Source organism: Petaurus breviceps, unplaced genomic scaffold (assembly GCF_028583685.1).
Source record: "Petaurus breviceps papuanus isolate PSGF00001 unplaced genomic scaffold, PetGlider_PUasm1.0 90416, whole genome shotgun sequence".
Taxonomy (NCBI): Eukaryota; Metazoa; Chordata; class Mammalia; order Diprotodontia; family Petauridae; genus Petaurus; species Petaurus breviceps.
Window position 1 is genome coordinate 2,189,732 of NW_027187244.1, and position 5,499 is coordinate 2,195,230.

The following is a 5,499-nucleotide window of genomic DNA, read 5'->3' on the forward strand; positions in this document are numbered from 1 at the left end:
TCTCTGTCTCTGTCTCTCTCTCTGTCTCTCTGTCTCTGTCTCTCTCTCTCTCTCTCTCTCTCTCTCTCTCTCTCTCTCTCTCTCTCTCTCTCTCTCTCTCTCTCTCTCTCTCTCTCTCTCTCTCTCTCTCTATCTCTCTCTCTCTCTCTCTCTCTCTCTCTCTCTCTCTCTCTCTCTCTCTCCCTCTCTCTCTCTCTCTCTCTCTCTCTCTCTCTCTCTCTCTCTCTCTCTCTCTCTCTCTCTCTCTCTCTCTCTCTTTCTCTCTCTCTCTGTCCCTCTCTCTGTATCTCTCTTTGCAGGTAGCTTCATGAACTTCACATTATTGTTAACTTTTCTATGAAGGTGAAATTGCCCCCATGGTCAATTGATATAAACAAATACCTTCTACATACCATAGTATCACCTCTATATGATCTCAGACCTCTAGCTCCAATCTTTCTTCTCACCAAGCTCTAGTGGCGTAACTTTAGCTTTAATATGAATATCCAATATTTAATAAGATATCCAGCCATGCTAAAAAGAAATTCCTCACTTTCAATCTTCACCAGTTCTTCCTCCCTACATTCCTGCTTTAGAAACTGGTCACACTATTTTGTTGTTATTCTCTCTACAACATGTTTAAGGCTGTTATATAGAAGAGTTATTAGACTCATTTTGTTTGCCCTGAGAGTCAGACCTAAGAAAATTTAGGCTTGATGATAGGAAAACCTTCTCAATATCAAGGACTATCCAAAAAATGGAATAGGTTGCTTTGAGAGACACTGGGTTTCTCCTGATTGGTAAGGGTTTAGGCAAAGGCTGGAGGGTCACTTGTGGAATATATTATAACAGGGTTTCTTTTTTTTTATGTAGGGATTGGACTACATGTTCTTTGAGGTCCCTTCCAAGTCATATTTTGTAATCTTAATCTCAAAAATTTGTGAACCATTTCCTCTTTTGCATGCTTCATATTTAATGTCACCAAATCCTATAATTTATTACATTAGACATGTTTCCAATAACTAAACATACCTTGCTCTATTCCCACTCCCTCTGCCTTCACTTCATACATGGATTATTTCAACAGTATCACTGCCACAAGTCTTTATCATAGTTGTTATTCCCACACACTGCTGTCAATTTAACTTTTCTAAAAACAAACAATATGCAGGTTTTTAAAATTTTATTTCCATGCTCAAGTATTTAATGGTTCTGCTTTACTCTCAGAATGAAGCCATACTTACAGTATTCTAGAATACTAACTTTTGGCCTTTGGCTGGTACATTCTTCCATTTCTTCTTTGCTCATTAATTTTTTTCTCTTACACTCCTATACTTTTTTTTCCCCATTTTTCAAATGCTTTATTAACTTCTGATATATCATTCGTTTCTACCAGATTTTGAGTTGCAAATTTTTTCCCCCATTTTTCCCCTACCCACTGCCCCAAAATAGCAGTCCCACAGGATATCCCCTTCTCCAATCTGCTCTCCCATACACCTTTCAACTTAACCAGTATGGCATGGTGGATCTTTATACCCCAGTGCCTGTATATCTTATATGCCATTAACATGTAAAATAGTATTAATAATAGTATATATATATATATACATATATATATGTATGTATTTAAACATTTGATTTTAAAACGTTGAATTCCAGATTCACTCCCTTCCTCCCTTGTCACCCACCCTTACTGAGAAGATAAGCAGTTCAGTATAGGTTGCACATTTGTAGCTAATGTAAAACAATAACATAGCAGATATGTTGTAAAAGACTGATTATATTTCCCTCCCTCCTATTCTACCTGCCACTTGTTCTATTCTCTACTTTGATGCCGTCTGTTTTCAAAAGTGCATGCTTCCAACTTCCCCCCCCACCTGCCCTCCCTTCCATCATCCCGCCTCTGATCTCCTTCCTCCCTACTCTTCTGTAGGATGAGATACACTATTTAGTGTGTATTTCATTCCCTCCCCAAGCCAAATTCAATGAGAATAAGGTTGACTATTCCCGTTGGCCTTCCTATTCTTCCCCTCCATGGTAACCATTTTCCCTTGCCTCTTGTTTATGAGATAGTTTACCCCATTCTGTCTCTCCCTATATCCACTCATTATATTCCTCTCTTACCTCTTAATTTCACCTTTTAAGTATCATCCCTTGCTGTTAAATTGATCCTCTGCCCTATCTCTATGTATACCTGTAAACATATATACACACATTCACATATGTATTCATATGCCCATATACCCTCATATATAGACATATAAATATTTCTATTCCCTTCAACTATTTTCATACTGAGAAAAGTTTCATCATTTGCAATTATTGTTTTTCCATGTAGGAATGTTAATAGTTCAACTTTGATAAGTTCTTTATGATTTCTTTTCCCTGTTTACCTTCTCATGCTTCTTGTATCAGAATGTCAAATTTTCTATTCAACTCTGTTTTTTTTTTCAGCAAGAATGCTTGGAAGTCCTCTATTCCACTTAATGACCATATTTTCCCCTGAAACATGATACTCACTTTTGCTGCGTAGGTGATTCTTGATTTTAATCCCAGATCCTTTGACCTCTGGAATATCATATTCCAAGCCCGTCAATCCCTCAGTGTAGAAGCTGCCAGATCCTGGGTTATCCTGATTGTGTTTCCACAATATTCAAATTGTTTTTACTGGCTGCTTGTAATATTCTCTCCTTAATCTGGGAATTCTGGAACATGGCTATAATATTCCTAGGAGTTTTCTTTTGGGGGTCTTTTTCAGGAGGTGATCAGTGGATTCTTTCAACCTTTATTTTGCCCTCTGGTTCTAAAACATCAGGGCAGTTTTCTTTGAGAACTTCCTGGAGGATGATTTCTAGGTTCTTACTTTGATCATGGTTTTCAGGTAATCCAATAATTTTTAAAATTATCTCTCCTGGATCTATTTTCCAGGTCAGTGTTTTTTCCCATGATATATATCACATTGCTTTCTATTCTTTCATTTGTTTGGATCTGTTTAAGAGCATTTTGATTTCTCATAAAGTCCTTAGCTTCCATTTGCTCCAATCTAATTCTGAAGCAATGATTCTCCTCATTGAGCTTTTGAGATTATTTTTCCATCTGACAAATTCGGTTTTTTAAGGCATTCTTCTCCTCATTGCGTTTTTGAGCCTCTTTTGTCATTTGAGTTAGCCTATTTTTTAAGGTATGATTTTCCTCAGTCAGGTTGTTGACTCTCATTTCATAATTTTCTTGCATTGTTCTCATTTCTCTTCCCAATTTTTTCCTCCACTTCTCTTATCTACTTCTTAAGGTTCTCTATCACCTGTAACCAGCTCGTATTTTCCTTTAAATCTTTTGGTGCAGGAGTTCTGACTGCACTGTCTTCCTCCTGTTCCATGCTTTGCTCCCTTTTGTACCCAAAATAGGACTCTAATTTTGGAATCTTCTCTCTGCTTTGTTTCCTTTGCCTGGTCATGTCACCCCTCAGTCACTTGGCCCCTGGGCTTTTTGCCACAGTACAGACAGGGGAGCTTTCGTCCCAAACACTGGGGTTTTCTCAGCTGCTGGAAGTATTAGATGGGTGCCCTCTCTGAGGCCTCCACATGCTCTGGCAAGCTGGACACACACCCCAGGACCTCCACCCTAGACTGCAATCCAGATCCAAGCAAGTTAAATCAAAAGCGATTACCCCTCAGACTGGTCGCTTGGTCCCCCTACACTATTCAGGCCATGAGCTGAAGCTGCCACATTGCACTGGCTGGCTGTGCCAGCGTCTCAGTGGCTTTTTGTCCCAGGGGAAAAGCCATGCACTCCCACTTCCTGGGTCCCAGAGTCCTGACTGCACTGACCTCTCACTTTGTCCTTCACATGTATGTGTTGATAATTCTAGAAAAGGCCACAGCTGCTGCTGATCTTGAGTTGCTCTGGCCAGCAGATGGTCAGGGCTGCCCTGGGGCTAAAGCCTCAGAATGGGGCTGCCTCAGCTCCCAGAGCGCTGTGCTGGCCAACTCCTACAGGCCTGCCAGGCTGTCCTCCGTGGGAGGTTAGCTTCTCTGTGTCATTTTGTAGCTTCTACAGCTCCAAAGTTTGTTCAGAGTCCGTTTTTTACATTGATCGAGGAAGGTGAAGCCAGAGCTGCTCGGAGGTTGTGCTTCTACTCTGCCATCTTGACTCTGCCCCTCTACACTCCTATACTTGGCACAAAATAAAACTTAGCTGTCCTTAGAAAATGAAACATGTTTTACAACTCTTTTCAGTGCTGGATAGTCCTTCTTTCTGCTACCATTCATAGGGCCAGGATTGGGAGTCAACATACCCTCTCCTTCCCATTACTACTTTTATTTAACAATCATCACTAATATTTTCCCCTTCAAAGTCATGCCTTTATGCCTTCCTTCCAGACTGTGTTGTTGGCATATAAGTCTAGGACATATGAGGATTTCGGCACATGGACTATAATATTCATGTACACCCAAAGCCTTTAATATTCAGTATTACCCATGGTTATTGCAGTATTCCTACTGGTGAATTTTTTGACACTGTATCTTTTCAATTCACCAACCTCTATGGTGACCATTATCTTTATTTTCCCTCTATTGCAGCAATCTAGTGGGGCTTGGTCATACTTTAGACCTCACCAGCATATAAAATCATCCAAGATGTTTTGGATTTTTATTTTAAACAATTGGGGTTAAGTAACATGTCCAAGGTTACACGGCCAGTTTTTTTTTCTTTTTTTTTATGTGTGTGTGTGTGTGTGTGTGCGTGTGTTAAGTATCTGAGGCTGCAACCAATCACATGTCCTCCTGACTCTGGGTCCGGGCTCTTTCTCACTGTGAAATTTAACTGCCCCCAAGTTCAAGATTTTGAAGTCTAAAATTCTCCTTCTATGATATCCTTTCCTTTCACACCACTCTTCTTGAACATGCTTGCTGGCTTCTTGACCTTTCCCTGTTATCCTAGTATATTGTTCCTTCTTTGGCTTCATTTCTACCAACACAGACATTCATGTATATATTAAGTATTATATTGATATTTATCCATGTGATCTTTAACTTGAAATTACTTGTACACAGACAGGGAACACAAATATTCTATCTTTGTTCAAACTTCAATATTTCTACCATAGAAAGAAAAATAGAAGATCCTAATTTATAGTCCCTAATGAAATTATTTCTCTTCATTGTTCAAATACCTTTATTCTTTGTTTTATAACTACATACAACTCTCTAATTTTCATTTTATCATCACTACTGTTGATAGTTGATATATGTGCATATTACTTCCACTTTCATTATCTTAGTTGCTACTTAGCAATATAATATCAAAGTATTATAGATCAATAGCCAAGAGATATCTCAGATATTTTCTAATCAATCACCTCATTTTACAAATAAGGAAACTGAGTTTTAGAGATGTTAATTTAGTTGTACAAGGCCAGATAGGTGGTAAGCATCAGAAATGAGATTATGATTCAGCTTCTGTGACTATGGAACCAATGTTCCTTGTATATCTTCTTGCATGTTAAGTAGCTCAAGTAAC